This window comes from Rissa tridactyla, chromosome 2, assembly GCF_028500815.1.
Source record: "Rissa tridactyla isolate bRisTri1 chromosome 2, bRisTri1.patW.cur.20221130, whole genome shotgun sequence".
Lineage (NCBI taxonomy): Eukaryota > Metazoa > Chordata > Aves > Charadriiformes > Laridae > Rissa > Rissa tridactyla.
The window spans coordinates 3,107,917-3,131,889 of NC_071467.1; positions in this window are offsets into that span (position 1 = coordinate 3,107,917).

Sequence of the window (23,973 nt, forward strand, 5' to 3'; positions counted from 1 at the left end):
GCTCCTGAGTTCCCATGGACCATAAAGGCTTGGTTTTCCAGTGAAATGTGGGATGCAGTATTCTCCCTAAATTCCACAGGGGCTATATACGTACATAATGCTACATATTATGTACATATGTCCAGGGTTGTTTGGAGAATGGTCTACGTGTCCTGGTGCCCAAACCACCTCCTCTATTAGTTAAGTGCCTTACACCTTGAATTCTTTCTTCTGTACTTTCCACTGGACATCTCTAACTTGATAAATCTGTGGCTTCATGAGTATGAGTCGTCCTGATGATCTTCATCCATGTGCTGTCATGGTGAGGCTGTGTGGTAAGTCTCACAGAGAGGAGACTCAGAAGACAGAGAAACAAGTCATGCTGGCTCAAAAGCAACTTGGGCCTGTCTCCAGAGCGTTAGCTTAGCATTCTGAATCTCTCCACAGAATTTTAGCGTGCTTCCAGCCCTAACCGTTGCTCACAATCTTCTATGAGCCTCAGAAGGAATCTTTTATGGCCAAAATAACCTGAAAACTTATAAGAATCACTTATAGGTATGGTTATAGCCTTTGCTTCCACACCTGTAGCTCTGCTTACCCACCTGTGATCCAAAGAACTCCCTCATATTTGGATGAAAACCAGAACAGGAGGTGCCAAAATCACCTTTGCCATAAAGCGCAGTGAGGTCAGTGAATGTCTGTTTCTGCCAGAAGAGATACTAGCCCAAAGAACATTTTGGCTCCCTGTCAGCAGTTGAAATCCAGCCGCATGCATGTCGCGAGGGGAAGATATTGCCTTTACGATATCCCCCCTCCCATTTCAATTGCCACAGGGGGACGCAGTAACTCACCCTACCAGGGGATCCTACAACTGTCACCCACCAAAACAAATCCAGCACAAGGTTTTCTTATTGCTTTTGTTTTCTTTATGCAGTTCTGCTCCTTGGGTCTCACATGGCTTCCAAACTTTTCATCATTTACATGCTGATCCTGACGTCCTGCCCCAGCTCTGTTCTCTGCAGTGTTCACGGGGAAGAGTGAAATATAGCCAGAGTGGTTCAGCTTACTCATGGAGCAGCTCGTTCCTCACTTACAGGCAATATATTTTTCATGGTGGGAATCTTATCTCCTTCATTTTACTACCTTTATTTATTTATTTCATACAATGGAGCAATTTATGTTTTGACTTGTTTTTTCCTTTCTGCAGGGGAGTGGTTTTAGCGTTGTCAGCACGAATGGGAGAAACTTTGCTAGGAATAAGAGAGAAGAAGTTACCAGCTGGGACAACTGTGTCTCCACCTCCGATCCCATATGCTAGGTGATAAAACCTCTCTAATCTGGTGCTCTCTTTGGCTTTGAGGATCCAGGTAGCTACAGGCCAGTTGTCTTACCCTCAGTCTTTGGAAAGGCTACAGAGCAAATCCTGCTGAAAACTATGGAAACAAGAAAGACAAAAGTGTCTAAGAACAACTAGAGTGAATTTATTTAGGGCAAGTAGTGCATGATCAACATGATTGCCTTCTATGAAGATACGACTAGCTCCAAGGAAACAGAGAGAAGTAGGTGTCGGTTACCTTGACTTTAACAAGGGTTTCAACAGTCTCCCATAACACTCTTGCAGATATATTGGAGAGATATGGACTAGATAAGCGGAGTAAGAGGCAGGTAGAAAATTGACAGGACCATTAGGCTCAAAGAGTAGTGGTCAGCTGTATGAAATCCATGTGCCGGCCAGGTGGATTCTTCTCCTCTAATTCAGTAAATCACACTTGGATTTCCATATCAAACGTGGGAATTCCCAGTGCAAGACATGTACACACTTGTCCAATGGAGATACCAAGATGGTCAAGGGGATGGAGTACATGACAGGCAGAGATGGTGGGATAGATGGTTTTGTTCAACTTGAAAAACAAGAGGTGAAGGGAACAGAAGTTTATAGTATAGATAGGGCCAGATTCTTCTCCAAGGTTCATAACAAAGACATTTTATTACATATTATTTTAGAAAAGTCACCATAAGGGCTGACAAACATTGGAATGGGTTCACATTTTGTGGAATCTACAGGTTTGGAGATTTCAAAGCTGAGAATCGAAAGCTCAAAGATGAGCTTGAAGTCAAGTATACAAAATGTTCTTCTAAGATTTCACTCCAGAATAGTGATAATCTTATCATATCATTGAGATTTTCAGTTTCCCAGACCTCTGCATCCCTAAAATGCCATGGTTTCAAAGTTTCATCCACCTAGAAAAGAAACCCCAAAACCCAAACCCAAACCCCAGATACCCAAACAACACTCCCCCGCAAAAAAAAAAAACAAAAAAACCACAAAAAACCACAAACAAACCAAAAACCAAAAAAAAACACACCAAAAAAAAAAAAAAAAAACAAGAGAGAGAACATCCAACCTCCTGTATCTGCTGTACACACACATGGCAGTTTGCGCACAAGGATCTAAACTACAGAATTTAAAAGAACCAGATTCAAAGATTATCCAAGGTCCAGAACTCATTCCAGACAGGTGAAATATTCTGGCTAGTGACCAGAGAACATCAGAGATGTTTTTTCCCAAATGTTTTCAGCTCCCTTGGAAAGAAAATAGGTAAGAAAGTGTCTGTGGGATGATCAAATACATGAAGCTGTGCTATCCCAGGCGTCATCTACCAGTTGCATATCTAAGAGGGGAACAACCGCTCTGCACTTCTCCAGCTTCAAAAAGTAACCAACCAGCTTGAGTTTGGCTCAGGCCATGCAGCCGTAGATTTCTACAGAATCAAGGATGAACATGTCAAAGCAAGTTGTCTTTGTAATTAATGGAGAGATAGGCATTTTTAAGGAGTGAGTCACCTGACCTTTTTTATATATCTGCTTCAGGATCAGATGAATCATGTCCTGAACTCCACTGTCTGCGTTGACTAGCTCTCCATTTACTGACTCAATTTTTTGTTTTGACAAAGATGTTTATTTAATCAGATGTATTCCAACCCAGGAAATATAAGAAATTACCTCTTTATACCTCCCATTTTATGCTCTTACCCTAAGTGTTCATGAGCACCAGCTGTCACAGACAGGGTAGTTGGGCTGGTGGACACACCGTTCCACTGGAGCTGGTCTTCCAGCCTTTTTACGTGACATTCCTTCACCAAAGCCTCCACACGTAGAAGCTAGAAATCTGACATTGTGCCAATGGAGTATGACTGGAGGAGAGACAACGCCAGCTTTGCACAAAAGCAGAGACAAGTATCCCAGTTTCCATTTCCACAATTACCCTCTATCAATGCAAATCAAAAGGAGAACCAGACTCACAACAGCTTATCCATTTCCCACAACAGCTGATCCCACATTTCCAATAATCGGCATAGATTTCCCATATGCTGATCACACATGCACTAAACTATCTCTATTTGCTTTTCCCAATGACATGAATCACCTACCCTGGAAGGCTTTACTATAATTAGGATAAATCTGGGAGACTACTATCCACTGTCTTTAGAGAATTTGAACCTAAAGGTCCCAGCTGTTCACAGCAGGGACATGGGATCTTCCACTAAGTGGGAATACCCACTTCAGATCACCCTGCAGGACTACTTCAATCTCCAAATTAGGATTGGAAAGATTTTAGTGCATTTTCTAATGGTCAGAACTCTTCATCCTTCAGATGTCTTCCTCCTTACCATGGAACTGGAACAGATTGCCCAGAGATGTTGCGGATGCCCCATGCCTGGAAGTGTCAAGGTCAGGTTGGACGGGGCTTTGAGCAACCTGGTTTAGTGGAAGGTGTCCCAACCCATTGCAGGGGGGCTGGAACTAGATGATCTTCATGTTCCCTTCCAACTTAAATCATTGTATGATTCTATGTTTCTATGACACACACTCCCTGACCAAACAGCCAAAGAGCAAGGGGAGTCCGGGAGCTGCTGGGATCCAGCTCAGAGCTCGCCTTGGGATGTGGGACTGGGAAGGAAGAAAGGGACAGCTTCATTTGTCAATAGTCCATATTATGATTATTCTCTGGCCAGAACCAGTCCAGCCTTTCTGATGAGAGCCTCATGCACAGACGTACGGGGTGGGGGAAATAAAGACAACATAAAACGCACCACATTATGAGTGGCAAGCAGCAGGGGATGGATGCAAAGGGGTAAAAGTAATTATAGCATGAGAAATTGCTTTCTTTGATAGAATTATAAAATTATGGGGGGAAAGGAAATTTGCAGATTTAATACGCCAGTTAATGATGTGGCATTTGAAACAGTTTCTCACAAAGTACCGCTTGTGATATTAATTTATATTGTCTCTGAGAGAACTGCTGAGTTTAAAATTGGTGGATGCATAGAAAACAAAGCACAACCTTTATCCAGGCTACTGTATACCTGCAGAATTCTCTCAATAAATTTTAGTTTTGGTAAAAAGCATTAATAATGTCTTTGATTAAATACTAAAGAACAGGGGTTTGTTTTGCTTTGCCTTTTTTTTTTTTTTTTTTTTTTTTTTTAACCAGAACATGAAAAATCAAGCTCTTGGGAATCAAAAGTAATTCAGTGTATGCAGCGTTTGCAACTTTTACCCTCTCCTGACTGAGGCAACAGCTACAGCAGAAGACTGATGGAGAGCCCCAGCTCCGGTCCCATTAGCTCCCGTGACTGAATGAGATGCCACACACAAGTGGCTGAGGTGAGCAAAAGTTCTCAGTTGCTGTTTCCTGAGAAATCACAGGATACTGAAACCTCTATTTTTCCACACCGAGACTCATGTCCAGACTGGCCAGCATGTCAGCCAACCATATACTCCACTTCTCAATATAGATATACTCATGTGGCCACATGAACATTAATAAATATGTCCTAAAACCTCCTCCGTGTGGAAGGGCAGTGTTGTTAACCCTTCTGCACAGAGGGAGAAATAGCTCAAAGAAAATAAGTCCCCTGTGCAAACATATCCAGAAGACAGATAAGAGTGAGATGGACAAAGCCCATATTTTCCAGAATCAAAATGCAGTGCTTTAATAGCAGCGTGTCCTACTTTGGGATATAAGGTATGTGTGAGTCACGAAGAGATGTCACTTGGATCGCAGTGCAGATCAGTGTCAGATCAATCTGCTTAACAGCCTTATTAGCAATTTGGGAGAAAGTGGTCGGAGAATCCTAATGGCCATTGCAGATTGGAGACTGTTAGAGAAATCAGTAAGGACATCGTGCACAAGAGAGGAAACAACAACATAAGTTGAACTTCTCAGGGGATGAAGTCCTATAAGAAAGCCTGCTACTGGGGAAGACATGTGAGAAAAACCAGTCCCTGGTGCTTTGCACAAGCATTACTAGTGAGATTTTGAGCTCAAGTGAAAAAAGACCCATGGCAAAGGGCCCAGCTTGAGTGTCCCTGCAGAGCACCACCAGAACCTCCATTTGGAGGAGGCAGAGACAGCAGTCCAGGGAAGACTGCAGAATTGGGAGAGTCATAATTCATCCTAAATTGAAGACAAGTTAGGTTACAATCTAATTCTTTTTTCCCCAGTGACACAGGATTGTAAAAGTCAGTGCTATTGTGCTAGATGTTTGGTAATACACAATATACCTCACATTGTGAGCGACCTGAAAATACTGATTAGATACTCAAAAGCAGTGTAATAACTTGTGATGAAAAGGGAAAGTGATAACAAATGTGAAGAATAATGCTATCTGAAGTGTTGAGAAGCCATACAGGAAAATCAGAAGACATCAATTAAAAGGCTATGGACTTTGGGACAGAAAGAAAAAAATAGCAATGAAATGGGGCCTAGTGCTAGATAGAGATGGTCTGCTTATAACACCTAAGAAAAAGTGTACAGTGATTATTTCTGTTAATCCCTTTGGAATTACAATTATGTGGAAAAATTAATATCACGTTTGGGTGCCAAAGCTTTTTGCAGTCATTCGGAAACCAAATGCATTGTAATCCACATGTACTCATAGAAATGCATTGAATATTTAGTGACTTACACCCTGAAATTCTGTAAGATTTGTCAAATATCTTTGGGTCAAATGTTTGGGGTCAGCTTTTGAGAAATCTTCAAATGTCATAAAAAAGCAGAACGCATGGGAGTGTGGATGCCATAAGTCTGCTGAACTGGAATTAAACTGGTCTAGTGTTGCAAAGCTTCTTGGTGCGTTCTTCTGCCTTTACTAAAGAGCAGCAAACTTTCCCAAAGAATTTGATATAGCAGTGATGACGAAATCAGCAGTTGGAGATATTGGTAAAGCACATGGTAAATAAATGAAAGAGCTAAATTAATAACGACTAGTCTTCAGTGGGGAAAAGAGGTGTTTCTAGTGGGATCATAGAATCACAGAATGTGTTGGATTGGAAGGGACCTTTAAAGGTCATCTAGTCCAACCCCCCTGCAGTCAGCAGGGACATCTTTAACTAGATCAGGTTGCTCAGAGCCTCATCAAGCCTGGCCTTGAATGTCTCCAGGGATGGGGCCTCCACCACCTCTCTGGGCAACCTGGGCCAGTGTCTCACCACCCTCATTGTAAAGAACTTCTTCCTAATGTCTCATCTAAACCTACCCTGCTCTAGTTTAAAACCATTGCCCCTCGTCCTATCGCTACATGCCCTTGCAAAAGTCCTTCCCCATCTCTCCTGTAGGCCCCATTCAGGTACTGGAAGGCCTCTGTAAAGTCTCCCCAGAGCCTTCTCTTCTCCAGGCTGGACAACCCCAACTCTCTCAGCCTGTCTTCATAGGACACGTGCTCCAGCCCTCTGATCATCCTTGTGGCCCTCCTCTGGACCTGCTCCAACAGGTCCATGTCCTTCTTGTGCTGAGGGTTCCAGAGCTGGGGTACAGAGGGGTGATTTCTATACCTGATCTACTCAGCATGTGCACCCCACCAACAGCATTACTAAAAATGTGTGGCCGGATTCAGTGAATTGGCAACTCAAGAAGGGCAAGCCCAGCCCTGGAGAGAGATACTTTCATCCCTGGGTGAACCAACAACCATGAGTTCCCAATGCGGCAAAAAGGCATAATTCAGTTCTTGGTTTTAGAGAGTAGTAAATATGAATAAAACTTTTAATGATGTCTCCTGTTCCTCTCTTGCTTCTCTTTTAAATTTTTTTTAATTAATTTTATTTTTTTGGCAGTGGGGGAAAAAGAATGCAGAAAAGCAGAAACTGGGAGAGGAAAGAAAAATTGCAAATTGAATGCTGATGGATTTTTTTAAAGGCTTCCCCAGACATCACTAAAACCAGGACAATTCGAAAATTATAAACAATGGGGTTATTTTATTTGCTTGAGGAAAAAAGTGATTTTTATCTAAAAGAATCTTTAAAAGAAAATATTGCAAATAGCTCTACTTAGGACTTTGGAAGCAAGACTGAACTTAACGCCAAGGAAATTTCTGTACAGTGTAAATGAGGCACCAAAAGACTTTGTAATTGCCCCATTAGCCTTCTTTCATCTTTTACATCTATGACACAATCGACACAGGCACCCTGAGAGTCTGTGAGAAAGGGTTTTTACTCACTTGCAGGGTGATGCTATCAACTAGCTATAGTACAAGCTGTCCAATTTGCACTGAACTCTCCCAGCTCAGTTAATTTCTGCTGCAATCGGACAGACAGCAGCCTCAAAGGAATTTTTCATTTCTTTCCTTCCATCCAGAAAAATACAGGAATGAAGGGCATAGAGTCACTGCCAAGGAGTTGCGCGGATGTCATTTAAACTGTAATTCACCCAGAGCCAATGGAGGAGCATCAGCCTTGTTGGACCTAGAGTTGCAGGATTAATGGAGCTGAAGTGGAGCAGGAGCTTTTAACATGCAATTCAGGAAAAGTCTAGACTTTGTGAGAAACCCGTTAAATTAGAGTGGCAGGATGCTGGGAACAGGGAAGCTCTTCTTGCTCTTGGCAAGAGGATCGGTTGGTGGAAGGGGGGGAAGCAGTGGAATTGATTGCTGAGGGGTGTCTGGTAGTTGCTGTTTGGAGAGTGATGGAGCGGTTGGCAAGGTGAAGCACTATCTGACTCAGGACTTTTGTCTCTAAATTAACATGGGGCACAGCTAGAAGGGAAATCATTGTGGCGCATCTCACATGAAAATGTAGCCCTATGACAAAACTGTGGTTGACCCCAGCAACAGCTGAGAAGGGAGGAAGAAGGTCTGGTAAGGTTGATTGGTCGGAGAAACCATTTTAGGGTCTCCTTTCATTCTGTTTGATTTCTGTTCAAACTTTCCCCAGCTGAGGCTTTCTAACAAGCACAAGAAAAGCAGGTGATGCCAGCTAGATCAAGGTACCTGCAACTACGGTTGCCCCGTGGAATCTGGTGGTCGTCTCTATAACTCTATTTAAGACAGCAGGTGTAGTTACCTTCCAACTGTCCAAGAGTTCCCACTATTTCTGCACGTGCTTGTTACTTGAAATCCCTTGCTATTTCTTCCCATCCCTGCTTAGTTTCCAGACTTGTGTTATTATCTTGTTTCCTGCGCTAACACCAAATCTTCAGTTTATCAGAACCAATTATATCAGACAATTACAGTTGTTTTCCCAAGAAAGGGTAATGGGTTTTGTGAGCACGAAAGAAGCAGTAAAAGTTATGTGCTGGCATTATAAAGGCTCTGGTCAGTGTTTTGTATGATGTTTTCCTGAGCAAGATAAGGAAACATGGTGAAGATGAATGTGAAAAACTGGGTGATGCAGAGTGATGATGGGTGTCACACTGTCAAAATGAATGCACACATCTAGTAGGAACCTGCAGGAGCCTGCTCAGATATATGTGCAGGAACATAGCCTACAAGACACATACTCATCTTTGCCCAAGGCCACCAATCCACTTTTTTCAGCCCCAGCAGGGTCTCTCACTCAGCTGCAGTTCTGAGATTCTGAGAATCACACTTCAAAAAATGTGGAGCGTTGGTGAAAGCTGGCTAGGGGAGAGCGGGGAAAGAGTGAAGTGCCAGAAAGCTGGCTTCAAGGTTTCTTGGCCATGTGATGCTTGGCCTTTTGACAGTGTTATATCAGTGTAAAAACATCAGCCTTCACATACCCTCCATGAAGTGTTTAGCCCTGCTTTAAGAGGGAACGGTTTATGTCAAAAAGGGTTTAATCCAAACATTTTTGAGCCCTCCAAAGGTGGTTCTCCATCTGTGGCTCAGAGGACATCACCATGGGAAGCCCCTAAAGAAGTGTTTTAAGAACCAAGGAGATGAGGGAGATCCGGGGATCTCAGATCTCTGATCTCAGAAACTCTGCTCTTTGTGTTTGGTTCTGCACCAAAAAAAAAAAGGAGAGGCAAGATTAAGCCTAAGAAGGCTATCTAAAAAAAAGTACATATATGTTGCAGTTCTATATTCTCAAACATATTTGACTGAATAGTTAACCAGCACGTATTCTCCCCCAGGGCAACAGACTCAAAATTGCAAGTAAAGAGGCCAACTAATTAAGTAGAAGCTTTCCAGGAAAAAAATGTCATTCCTCTGACACACTGCAAACATTTTTAGGATGAAGAAGGTATGACCCTGTATTTGCCACACCTCCTTTCTCTGGGGGATGGAAAATTAAGTGAGACAGAAGATGGGGGTGGGAGTTTCTGTGGAGCTTAAAAAACAAGTGAAAGATGTCATTACAATCATATTGTCTACTTTGCACAATTAGTGCTCTGGCTGGGTGTGGGAGCCCAAGAAATGCAGAGATTCAGGATGGCAATCCCAATGGGAGGGAAGAGTTGAGGGCCTGAGAGACCCCCATAGTCTGATCTACCAAAGCAAATCGTTCATTTCCTAAATCTTTTACATAAAACACCAGGGACTGGGCCTCTTCTTCACCACCTGCTCTCATTCTGTCTCTGCTCTTTTAATTTTCTTTATCTGTAACATTAATAATCCTAAAGGTATTTTTAGTGGGTTCCCTAGGAGATATATCTCTTCCAGCCTAAGTTTTTCCTTGAATACCAATAGTTGAATATCCTGATATCATGATTACCTGCTAAAAATGATTTAACCTTTTTTTCATATAAAGAGTTCCCACTAAAAATATCCTATAAAATTTGTTTTCCAAATTACCTCCATCCTGTGAAAGTGTCTGTGAGAGAAAATAGTCATTAAAATGTCATTTGTTGCTGCTAAATTTTCAAATTAACTGCAAGTTTAATGACAATTATTGCTCCAGACAATCCCATATGAGATCTTCCAAACTTTTATCTGTTGATGTTTGCCAGCTACGATCATCTTTCATAAATCAGAATGAAGAACTATTCAGTAGTTTTAAGTGTGAAAGCTCATTTGCCTGTTTGTTTAAAAAAAAATAAAGAAAGAAAACCCTCTTTTTACTGAATAGGCCTTTATTCATAAAGCATTCAAACCTGTATTGTTCCTCATAGTTTCCTCATCGTGACTAATTGAACAACTGTGCATTAGGTGCGTATTTTGTGATATTGCTGCTACCTAGTTTATTTCAGACCACACACATCCATGCTTTTGGCACCTACCCCTCGTTAACACAGTGCTCACAACTAGGCACACTCATCTGACTTTGGTCCCTTAAGTATCTTTGAGCCCATGACCGCACTGCAGCACTTCGTCCATGGCCACGCATTTTCTTAATAGCCGCGTGTACCACACTATCTCAAAGCTTTTTTTGCAGATCCAAATAAATCCACCAGGACTTCATCTCACAGCGCTTTGCAATGAATTCTCATTGATTATTGAGATATGATTTTCCTCTCATGGGGAAAATTTTACACTCCTCATGGCTTATTTTCTCTATTGCACCGCCACAAGCAATTTTCCTTCTATGGAAATCACCCCTTTCTGGGCAGCCTGGCCCAGGCTCATTTGGTTCCTTTATAAAGCGTGTTACCACAGGTGTGAGTTTCTACTCCATAATTAGTCATTCCAGGAGCAAACTGGAATCTAGAAAAATTCTTCCAGTGCACTCTGCATGGAAGAAAAAAAAAAGTGTATTGCATCACATTGCTATTATATTAATTCATTGCATTCAGACTGTGGTAGCATCCAGACTCTATATCAACACGCTGCTAAAGGACAAACCCTTCTTCAAAGAGCTTAATACCATACCATTTTTATCATATTGCTGAACATCAATTATACTCTAGCTGCTCTCTCCACAAAGGTAATAACTATGTTCTTTCCAGACAGGGTCTCGGGCAACTTTCTCATATCTGAAATACAAAAAAAAGTCTTTAGCAGACTGATCTGATCCCAGATTATCATGAGACTGGAGAAGCACTGACTTTGCACTTTTAAGATTTGGCATAAAGAGGGGTGTGAAATAGCATCAAAACTTGTTCTCCGGGGAGAACCTGTCTTTGCTGTTCCCTCAGCCTCCTTCAAGAAAGCTTTCTCCACCTGATATTTTCTTGGCAGGCAAAGACTTTCAGGAGAAGAAAGAGGGGACAGGAGGAGAGGAGAGGAGAGGAGAGGAGAGGAGAGGAGAGGAGAGGAGAGGAGAGGAGAGGAGAGGAGAGGAGAGGAGAGGAGAGGAGAGGAGAGGAGAGGAGGAAGGGAAGGGAAGGGAAGGGAAGGGAAGGGAAGGGAAGGGAAGGGAAGGGAAGGGAAGGGAAGGGAAGGGAAGGGAAGAGAAGAGAAGAGAAGAGAAGAGAAGAGAAGAGAAGAGAAGAGAAGAGAAGAGAAGAGAAGAGAAGAGAAGAGAAGAGAAGAGATGAGATATAAAATGAAGCTACAAGGTCCTCCCAGCCCTACATAATCAATGTCCCCAATCAGCCCAAACATTCTGTCTGGGTTCAGACAGCAGTGCTTTCAGGAGGTGCTTTGTTTGCCTAGTGCTCGGACAGAGAGAAACTTGACACTTTGGAGCAGTAGCTCAAACTAACAAGTGTCTGTGTCCTCACTGTGCAGGAGAGGCAGCAAGCAGGCAGTGAATTTATGTGCTAGTGAAAATCACCTTATTATTTTCAGCAGTAAATTAAAGTCTGCAGACTAAGAAGCACTTGTACACCTTGTCTCAGAAGCATGAATGCACACTTATATGTAAGAACGCATGCATACTGATATTTGCATAAGAACACATATAGGCCCCAAGAAATTCATTCACAAGGTCATATACATGTAATTATAAAGATGCAAATCACTAACACAAAATCTCAGACAACTGCTATGCAGCGGCATGGCTGTTGGGAAAAAACTTTTTCTACTAGTAATAACAGAGTCAATGACTTCCTCAAAACAGGGGATTCGTTCAAACCTGGGGGAGCTTCTTTCAAGAAAGTTGTTATTTATTTATTCTAATAACTGGCCAGATTTATTCCTTCACATGTCTATTCATTACAGACTTGCTAGGCTAGAAACAAGCCGATACTCATCCATGGACAGCACCAGCTGAGATAACTCCTTCAACCCACATAATTAAAATAACTTTTTTTTTCTTTTTCTAAGAAATATAAGGCTCAGATCTGTGGTCCTTTCAGTATGTTCCCACCCATCAGCTGGGCTGTGGTAACTATCAGTCTGTATGCTTTCCGTGTCCACTGTGGCTTGTGTTAAATCAAAGTAAATCCCAATGGTATTGGGCTAAGAGCGCACTCAAAAGCAGTTACTGCAGCTGAGCTCCCAGGCTGACTGCTCCCCTGGGCTCTCAGGACCAGCCCTACTCAGGGACCTCTGCTATCTCTGCAGATACATACTTATATAGAGGCGCAGGAGATGTTGAAATGTGACTCAGTAAAGGAATCAGTAATTCCTAAGTGTACTGGGTCCGTTATCTTCACCAGTATTCAACTCATTCAACAACACCAAAACAGCTAAAATGAATTGGTAGCTGGAGAAGGGAATGTCAGCATCAACATCCAGGCTTTAAATGCATTTTTTTTGTGTTTTGCACCAGAACAGCTTGCCTACATACAGTAGAGATCGTCCCAATGATTTATCTGTCTCATTGACTTCCCAGTTCCACAGCTGATGAAGAAATGGGGAGGACGTTCATGTAAGCAGCAGAAAGAGGCAAATTGGGTTTTCATGGCCCCATGCTACTTTATCCAATTACACTTTCCCATGTGAGGGCATCCCACTGGGGTCTCACCCTTGGATTCACTCTTCTTAATGACATTCAATCATTTTGTGCTGAAGACAGTAATTTTCATAGCTGCTTGCATAATAAATTCAGAGTTACATGCTCACTGGTTCTCTAATTATACCCCATTCCTGCAAAACAAAATGATTAAACTGAGTTTCTACTGAAAAAATTGTGAGTCAGCAGTTTTATTTTACTGACAAAGTTTGAATGTATTTGGTTTTGTTTGATAATTTCATTTGCAAATTGGAAGCTCACTGTATTTAAAGGTTAAAACATAGGAAAATATTGGGCCAGTGGATAATTGTCCATTGAGTTTGTGGGATATTCTGTATTCCACTCCTGGCTTAAAATTATCTCAGTGACCCTGGGAAAGTTAATCTGCATCAAGTTTGAAATTTATGCTACCGTGCTGTGCAGGGGTAACAGGACCAATTTGGACTAAGTAAGTTTCAGACCTGGAGGCCACATAGCTCGTGCAGCAAAAATACCCCAACATTCAGTAGACATCTGGTAGATAATGGAACATGAACATCTATATTTAGGGTAGTTCAATCACACACCTCAACATAATTGAAATCACAAATTCACATTTGTGAGAATACTAGAGAATTAAATCTGGGAAGCTTTACTGCGTCCAATTCTGGAGCCCCAACTACAAGAAAGATATGGACATGCTGGAATATGTCCAGAGAAGAGCCATGAGGATGATCAAAGGGCTGGAGCACCTCTTCTGTGAGGACAGACTGAAAGAGGTGGGGTTGTTCAGTCTGGAGAAAAGAAGGCTCCGAGGAGACCTTACAGTGGCCTACCAGTACCTTAAGGGGGCCTACAAGAAAGCTGGTGAGGGACTTTGTAGGATGTCAGGTAATGGTAGGACTAGAGGGAATGGATTAAAACTAGAGATGGAACTTAAGAAGAAGTTCTTCACCATGAGGGTGGTGAGACACTGGAACAGGTTGCCCAGAGAGGTGGTGGAAGCCCCTTCCCTGGAAGTTTTTAAGGCCAGGCTGGATGGGGCTTTGAGCAACCTGATCTAGTGGGAGGTGTCCGTGCCCATGGCAGGGGGGTTGGAACTAGATGATCTTCAAGGTCCCCTCCAACCCTAACAATTCTATGATTCTATGATTCTATGATTCTGAGGAGGTGGTGGAAACCATCAGACATAGTGACCTGGGTTTCTACTCTTTTAGGTATCTTCTGCTGAGTATTACAACCGACTGTTGGCTCAGAGGTTTTCTGAACATCTTTGGTTGTCACACATCCTTGAAATTGCCCTTACTTTATTGTTTCTGCAGTGGGTGATACAGGTTGAGGACGTAATTCTGAGTGTAAAGGCACTGGAATTAGTCATTCCAGGTACTGGTTGTGCCAACTAATTGCAAGACATAAGATAAACATGGTTCAGAGCCTAAATCCTTTTGAACATGAAAAGAAAATCCAAGGGACAGGCACAAACAATAAAGCTTCATTAGTGGGAGCCTCCCAGATTTCCTAATACATTCCCCAATGTCATACCATCCTTCTGTAAATGGCCTAAGAGCCCTCCAGCACTGCTGGCTACAGGAGCTAAAAGATATAGGACAGCATTGACACATCCAGAATGAGTGCAATAGGAAGGGAGAAACATATGGCTGTGCTATGGTCACCCAACCAGCCCTTACCTTTGCCTATATGCCATGCAGGGGGACCTTTTCAGTTAATTATTTATACACACAATCAAGAAACCAGAAACAATGAAGATGGATTCTTAACTTACAGATCTTCCCTGCATTACAAGTGATAGTCTTTGCATTCCAACATGAAAATTTTCATTAAAACAACTGTTAGAGGATTTTCTAGACACAAGCTACCCATGCTGACGTGGTTTCTACTGCAGCTTAGGAAGACATTTCCAAAATATCTTTCAATTAACGTGTTTGAGTATAGCCAGGAGTGTGTCTGTGGTAGCAGGGAGCTCAGTGTGGGTTTAACCACCCAAGATCAATTAAGTTTTCCCAGCAAGCGTCACTGCATCTATCGCAGTTTCTCTACCTGAACAGGCCGCTTTGGTACACTCCTCTGCAGAGGTACCAGTGCAGACTTGTCCTGAGGTGGGATTCATCTCAGTTGACATATGGGGCATTTTTTTTCTGATCAAATAAAGAGGGAGATGAGATGACTAATGTCCTAAGAACCCCTGGCTCTACTGACTCACTCTTCCTTGACCATAAAGGGAGCCAGCAGTGACTGTCTCTGATATTGGCACTTCCAGCACAGACACCCATGCTTAGTCATGCAAATCCTGCCCTAAGCAAACCCGACTCACTTAGTCCATCTTCTTTTCACACCCATAGGGAATATATCTGCTTTTATGCATCCATTTCACTTCTCTCAACCTTGACAAAGACAAGCTTTCCCATGGTTATCATGGTAGATATTAACGAGGAAAAAAAAATCCACCTTCCTCTCCTGCTGTAAGGATATTTTATAGCTTTGTAGGGTCCCCATGAGTTGAGGTTGTGCGCTTTAACCTTGTTGTCATTCATGGCAGCTTAGACAGTGTACTGTCTGGGAGAGTTTGGTTTGTACGATCTGCATTCACATCCATCTTGTATGGACTTGGTGAGTATAGACTGAGTTCAATAACCCTGATATAACACAGGTAAACAGAGCCACATCTCTTGGGTAAAGCATTAGGAGTTGGTCTTCTGGGACAACAGTGGATCTGTCTGCACAGCCTACAGTTCCAAATCACCTTCACCTTGGGCTGAAGTTGCTAGGGGTTGCAATGGTAAAATGGTTTTCATGTCCCCTCTATGTCTCACGGCAGAAGTCCCCCTCTAAATGTCAGAATTATAGCCCCTTCATTTTTAAGACCCTACTGGAAAGTTCCTTATTCCTTGTGGGCATGTCAATAAATGAACAACGTTAATTATGATCATTATTGTGTGGATAGAGGATCTACACCATCACTTTTTGTTTCCTACCGCTGCTTCTGTCACCACCCATCCCTCATCTTTGTTGCCTGTCGACATTGTAAATTCTTCTCAGCATAGAACTTGCTCTCTAATTTGTCTGTTAAATGTCTAGTCTACAAATTAGTCCCAGCCATCCTCATCAACAATAGCTTGTACTTATTCCTTCATAAACTGATGGATGAAAAGCTCCATAAAAGTGCAAAAAAATATTATTTCCCCCAAGAGAAAGGTTTGTAATGTCATTGCTCAAAGCAAGCCAGCAGACTTTCCCATCTAACTGAAATCCACCACAGCACAACTCTGTCGCCAGAAGCGTATCTTGTTTTCCTCTTTCTTTTTTTTTTTAATTTTACTTTATCTTCTGATTGATTCGCTTATGAAATTAAAGGAGATTATGATTTTAACTCTTTGGTTTTAGAGCCATGAGCAACAAAAGCTACCAGTACTGCCATCTGCAAATTGCAAGAGACATAAAACGGTGTAAAAGAGAGGAAAAATAAGCATTTTCGACTCAGCAGTATATTTCAGCAGAAGATTAATTTGCTGTCTGACACTTGATGCTTATTGTTTGCAAACTCCAGATCTGCAACTGCATATCAAGCTGAAAAGAACCATCTAATTAAAGAGAGGATAATCTAATGAAAAAGCACTCCCATATGTCTTTCTTTCAGGTTATCCATGTACATGCATGCTAAAAGTGTCGCAAGAAGAGAGGTCCACTAAACTGGGACACATCTGTGTCCATAACAGCCTCCTCAGACAAACTGTGATTCACTGACCTTATTTCAGTCAAGACAAAGAAGTGCTGTTTCCATTGCAGGAGGACTCGAGACAACACCCAGACTTTGAGTAGAGCTCTGCCAACTCATATTCCAGAAAGATGTATTCAAGTGGGAATAGAAGAGAAAGTATAAAAGCGGGGGCGGGGGGCAAGTGAAAAGAAGATCCTTTGGGTCACAACATGCCTGATTTTTAAGATGTGATGAGTGAGGTGAGAAGCTGACATAGTAGTCCAGGAAATTCTTCTACCCCACCTTCCCAACTATGCAAGATGTTATTAAAAGGGTGAACCAGCGGTAACAGCCTTGAGTACACTGCAGAAAAAGAGTACATTTTTTAAAATCTAGACTTGTTTGAACTCTATTAAATCTTTGCTTCACTGGTTCTAAGTCTATCCAAGCCAACCTGAATGATTATTGTTATTATTAACAGAGCGCAAAGTGAGAAAAGCGAGGGGATTTTTTTTTTTATTTAAATAGGTTATTCTTCCCGCAGCTGACTGTGCTGCAGGGGCCTGGCAACGGTTCACATTATGGGCATCAATGATTCCTTAGAGCTTTTCATGGAAGAAGCTTATTTTGACATTCTCATCAACTCTTCTCTCCCCTATTTATTGTCCAAAGATTGGGTGATGTCCTCTCATAGCAATAATTGCATTTTTAGAAGCTATCTGTGCAGTTCTATCTTTGTGTTAGGACTTTTCTATGGTATTTCTGTTTCCTGCTGTTTACCAAATAAATATTTTTTGTGGTTTCAGTGAGACTTTCCTCTCTTGTCCTACATAGCAGAGAAAAGTCAGACATAAGTGTATAAATCTGCAAGAATTCAGCATGAAAAACTTAAATAAAAGTACATTGAAATGAAAATACTGGATCTGAACAAAAAACAATTTTAGCCTATGTCCTGACTGAGAGTGGTTACAGAGGAGTACAAAAACAAGGTGGGGAGACACTGACACCAGCCAAAATCTTAATGACCCTCAATGGACCTTTTCTCATGACTTTTTCCATAGAAACAGCACCTTTCTGTGGCAAGGAATGCCACAGCTCAACCATGTGCAGCCTGTGAAGACCCTACCCCATTCCCCGTCACTGCCTTCACATCCATCATGGTTTCATCCTGACAAACTCCCTCCCCAAAATATCTCTTTCCATGACTGAAGTGTGCACATCTACTTAATCCTTTTCCGTTCCACTGCAGCTGTTCCTTACCATCCTCCTGTCGTCTTCTCTGAGCCTCTTCCAGGACCATGAGAGCCTTTTGAGAGGGGACGACAAGAACCACGCACTCTATTCAAGATGCAGGTCCAAAATGCATTTGTTCAGTGTTATTACAATGATTTCTGTTTGGCTTTCTATTCCCTCCTTAATAATCCTTAACATTCAATTTCCTTTTTTGATTACTATAGAGCAATGAGCTCGTAATTTCATTCAACTGTCCATTATAAGCCCCAAATGTCATTCCTCAGTAGCAATAATCAGCTCAGAGCCCATCACTGTGCATGCAGAGTTAGAACTGTTGTTTTCCTTGTGTGCAATGCTCGTATTTAATGCCACTGAATTTTACCTGATGTTTTATTGCCCAGCCATCCAGTACAGTAAGATAAGGCCAAAACTCTTCACAGATGGTGTCAGGAAGCCACAAGTGTGGGGATGATCCACAAGGGAAGGTGAGCAGAAACCCAAGGGCGACAGCAAGGTGGGGAGAGACCTCACCAACAAGGTGTCATTATTTCTCTATATATGAGATTTTCTGGGTAAAATTCAGTGCCCGTTCATTGCTACCTTAGGGGGAGCGCTGGAGTCTGATCCTTTCTGGTCGAAACACACCACTCCTCCTTTTTTTTTGATAGTGCAGCCTTATTTAAAGATGGATGTTTGAACCATGCAGTCTAATTGAGCAGTTTACAGCCTGGCCAGCTGACAGCGATAATGCAGTATTGTCATTTTGCAGTTCATTTAAATGGGAAGTGTCTGATGTACCAGATCACCTCCTGTGTTTCTACTAAAATATCTTAGTAGCTGTGTTTATTCTCTATGTCAGAAAGTGTCACAGAGAAAATCTAAATGCTTCCAACTCATTGCCCCAGGCAACTATAAAATCCTCTCATGAAGCCAAATTAAGAGTTTCCTACAAATCTAGTCCCTTAAATAAAGTTATATCAGGGCTTTTTCAGGTTGGACCCCAGGAATCCTTGAAGGAGGAACTGTGCATCTTGTCCCCAGAGGTTCAGATAAAGGCCTGACGTGATGGTAGACCAGGCTGCAAAGCTGGTAGGTGAGATAAACATGGATGCCAAAATCAAGGTACAGGCAAGCTTTCCCTTGTGGTTAACAGCTAGGACAGCAACACCCAGTTCCCCAGGAGCTCATCCACAGAGATCTGTGTGGTTGGCTAAGTGCCGCAACTGGGGGGTCAGTTTGCACATCGGTGTGGGCACAGCTATTCCAGTGATGCACTGAGAAGCCACACAGGCGATGCGACATGGGGCAGACAACTCACTCCCATCTGGGTGCTGTCACCAATTTTAATGAATGGGAGTTTCTCCCCAGATGACAGCCAGCAGATGCTGACAAGGAAGCATGAGCTGAACCGAAGAACCTTTGGTTCTCTCAACCTGACAAATGCTTCTTCTTAGATGTTCTTAATTGATGTCAAAACTTCAGAGTGTGAATGCGTAAACGGGAAGAGGTAGCCAAAGGGTGTTGTATAGAATCATAAGATAGTTAGAGTTGGAAGGGACCTTAAAGATCACCTGGTTTCAACCGCTCTGCCATGGGCAGGGACACCTCCCACTAGACCAGGTTGCTCAAAGCTCCATCCAGCCTGGCCTTGAACAACGCCAGGGATGGGGCTTCAACAGTTTCCCTGGGCAACCTGTTCCAGTGCCTCACCACCCTCAGAGTGAAAAATTTCTTCCTGATATCCAATCCAAATCTAAATTTTTCCAGCTTGAAACCATTACCCCTCACTACATGCCCTTGTAGTATTTACTATGCTTGCCCAATGTGAAGGCAAATTACTAGAGATACACATCAGTCCACTCTTCCGGTCTATATGTTGATTGCTTTACTAGGTAGAGGTGTTAACAGGGCCCAGCTCCTCTTTTGTGGAGGGATTACAGAATAGTTCTCCACACAGCAGGACGGCAAAAAGCTTTGGTGAACAGAGCATGAGGCATGCACATGGAAAAAGAAATGGCCAAAGCATCCTCTATGGGGAGAACGTGCCTGTGAGATCTGCTTCTATAAAAGATGATATTATCTTCATATTGTTCCCCCTTTAGTAATAATGCAAGATTCACCCCAGGGGACGTAGAAGAACATTGCCCCAGCACCATTTAAAGGGATTTGGTAGGAGAGGTAGGAAAATTATTCTTGTTATAAAAAAGTGCACACAGAGATGGGCATTTGGAAATGTGCTGAAAGCTGGGTTATTACAATGCTGTTACTAATGACTACAATACATCATTTCAACTTGTTGATTTTTCTTTCTTTAATTTCCAGATTATCCGGCTGTTGCTTATCCTCCACCCATTCTGGGAGCAAATGGAGATATCATGTGCCTGAGCTGCAAAAAAGTTACTTTCATCAGCAATTAACTTGTGGGTTTTTTTCTCTCTTTTTCAGAAAAGCCAATCTTTCAACTTTACCTTTCAGTTTTACCTTTTCAGTTTTCAATTTTCTTTTGCAATTTGTAACTTCTTTGTTACTTCTCAATGATTTATGAAGGTATTACTTCTATTCTAGAAATAGGGGGAATGGTGGCAAAGGGTAGTTGAAATCTCTTGCATAAAGTCCCAGGGGAAGTCCCTGAGAGGGCTCAGAGGAGAAGCTGCTTCTCTAGAGTCCCAGCTCAGAGCATTCAGCATCAGTCAAATGATGGGCTCAGACTAGATTACAGCAAGAGGGGATTTTTCCAACACCTTACTGAGATCCCAGGCATAGGAAGCTTCTGGCATTGTGATGGGAAATCTGGCTTTTCCTTCACTTCTCCTAGCTTCTTGGAGAAGTCCTGCAATACACTGCCAACCTCAGCTTCAAAATCTGAATGCAAGTATTTGTCAGATGAATAGCTCAAGAGAATACAGGAAAATCTCCTAAAAGACCCCAGTAAGAGTCAAGGCATCTTGGCAAGACTGCCCAGAGTCTCTCTATGAAAAAAATACGGAAGATATGTATCTATCTGCCACTCTTTCCTTCTTTACTTTGGAAGTCACCTCCTTTTGTCATGCTCACAAAGGCTTTCACATTTTTGTCAGGGAGCAGGCAGCTCTGTTTTGAAAGGGCCGTGAATCACATCCATCAATCTTCAAGAGAAAAATAATCAACAGATGGTCATTAAGGATCATGTGGTTGCATGCAGATCAGGAAAGGCAGCAGAAAACAGGCTCTCTTTTCCTCTTGGTTATGCTTCTTGAAGGCAGTTATGGGTTCAGAAGTGTGCAGCCTGGAAGGAAACACAAGACAACACCATTGCTTTGTGTATGGTACCAAAATCAGTACATAAAGCTCCAGCCTCAATCAGAGAAGACTATTTACCACTGCTAGCCAGAAGGAGAAAGAAAGTGTTTTCAGGCCACATGAAAGAAATACGAGATTGCTGAGAACCAAATAGAGTTTGTTCTCTGTTCTTGGTATGCAACCTGCAGCTGTCTCTCAACCTGCCATCTTCCATTCCCAACAACAAGAAGCCACATCCATTTTTAATACCAACAGGTGTGAGGGAGAAGCCTCAAAATGCAAATTAGACATCTCTTATGCAGATATTTTCATCTGAGCTTGCAGTGAGCCTTAGAGGTGTCAACTAACGTGTCGTCACAAGAAGGGATTAACTCAGACAAGGAATGTGAATTCTGAATATTTTTGCTTTGGGAAGCTTATTTTTAAGCCCAGAACAATACAAAGGCTTAGTCTTTGAACACCTATTACTCCCCCTTGGTTTACATCCATAGGATGCTTGACCTAACCAAGATGGGAACCCAGAGCACACCAGAACTTGCTCCCTTATTGCCCCTGGAACCTCCCTGAACTAAAGTTGCTAATGATCCCTTGCTGTCCCTGATAAAGACATTTTAGGGACCTTTTTAAGTTAGAGTATCCGGGTCTAGTGAAATTGGGTAATTTTCCATGCCAACTAGAAACCATTTGATGCTTTTATGACAGCTGAAAATTGAACTGATCAGAAAATGATGGTCCTTTGCTGAAAAACTCTTAGGCAGGTGGGGAGGGATTTGAGCTAAGCATTTTTGTTTGGCTGGTGTTTGGTTTTTTTTTTTTTTTTTCTGGGAAAAAGTCACTGCAAATACTAAAATTTTGTCTTTTAGACAAATCTTCTTCAAAGATCTCTTTTTTGGCTGATGTCTGAAGAAGGGAGAAGTTTGTGGTCTGGGACCCACAGATAAGGTCCTGTAAAATCCTTTCACTGACAACGTTCTTACTGTTGGGGTGGTGGTGGGGGAACCAGTAACAAGCCCACCTCAGAAAAAAAACCCTAAACAACAACAACCACAAAAAAAACCCCCTGCAAAATAGGAAATATCAAGCAGGACAGAAGGTGACTTATAAAATTACCTATTTAGGGGAAGTAATGCATATTCAGGGGACATTTTTGAGCATCTTATTGGGAAAAATCATTTTTTAATTTCCAGCAGACCTTAAAAAATAATTGATGTCCTCCATTTCCATCTACACAGTCCTTCTACTCATTTTTCTGTCATCAGAGGAGGGGCATGCTAAATTTCCAAGGCAGGGAGGTATGTTGAGAGTTTCTGTCTTTTGATTCAGTTTTTTAATACATGCCTAAAGACCAGCATGCTTTTTATGCTCTGCCTCACACCTACACAGGCTACAAAGACACTGCCCAAAATAGGTAGATACTACAACCTGAAGCAAAACGCAAAGGGTGAGGAGTGCTTCCTGGATACGTGGCTGTAGCTTGGACATTTTTTTCAGCCAGAGTTTTCCACCTGGGTATGGAAAACCTTCAGGTTGCAACTATTTCACCTCAACCTGCAGCCTTCTTATAGCTGTGAGGTGAGCAGTCATATTGCAGAGTCCCTCGGGAATCACTGTAAAAGCAAGCCCCCCAAGTAGTTTTCCCATCATTTTTGTCCAACTCTTGAGAATGACACTTTTGTTTTCTTCATGCTTTATCTGCTTCCAGTGACGCTCCATTTTAAAATGTATATTGGATCAGTCAAAAAAATTCATTTCAGATAATCACTCCCAGTTCCCAAAGCCCACCTGAATCACCCCAACATCAATGTCTGTCATGAGTAATGCATGGGATGGAACCACACACAGTCTGTTCAAGACACTGAAACCATGGAAACACTCCTGACAAGAGATACTACTTGGGATGATCATAGGAAAGAGTGGCTGAAGGGAGCTTGTCTTGTCCACCTCTGCTGCCCGAGGCCAGATCATTACACAAGGGATTTCAGGTGTCAGACTTCACCCCCATAAGGTGTCTGACAGTGTTGGTTAACAGAAAAACTTAAAAAGACCAGAAATGAGCAATTGCGGAGTTTTCTCAATAAGATCTAAACACTGAGCTGAGAGCATGGATCTCTGGTGTGACTCCATGGGACCAAACCACCTTCCCAACCTTTGTCTGCTTTTGGAGGCCAACCTAGGTGTGGAAGAAGGACAGGTCACTCCAACTCCCTCCTTCAGTGTGGGCAGTAAGATGACCAGGACTGAGTGCCATACAGTCCAGGGCTGCTGCTTTAGAGTTTAGGCACAGGCTGGACTTAAAAGGCCCTTTAAAGGGCTGAGGAAGGGGACAGAATTTATAATAAGATCTGCATCATATTTTGGATGCCTCTTTACGAAGGTATCCACAGCCCTCCAGGAATGAGTTGGGCGCCCATTTCTTGACTCCAGGAAATTCATCTACCTTGCAATAAATCCGATGCATGTTTTCAAGAGAAGCATTAGGGGGTTTTGAATTGCTGTACCATCCTCCTCACCACCTCATCTTTGGAAAGACTGTTCAAATCTGGGCAATCAAAATTGTCAGCTCTTTTACAAATGATGGCTGAAGGGGCACAGGTCAAGGAAAGACTGCAATAATCTGTAGACAATGTATATCACAAGGAGAAGGGTACCTGGAAGAAAGGAAGAGCTTGAAGAGCATCAAAAACCAGGTAGACTTTAGCCTGTCTCCCATGCCCAGCAGCCTCCCTGTTCACGCATTTTACTGATGGGAGAAACTAGAACAGGTGGAGGAAAGA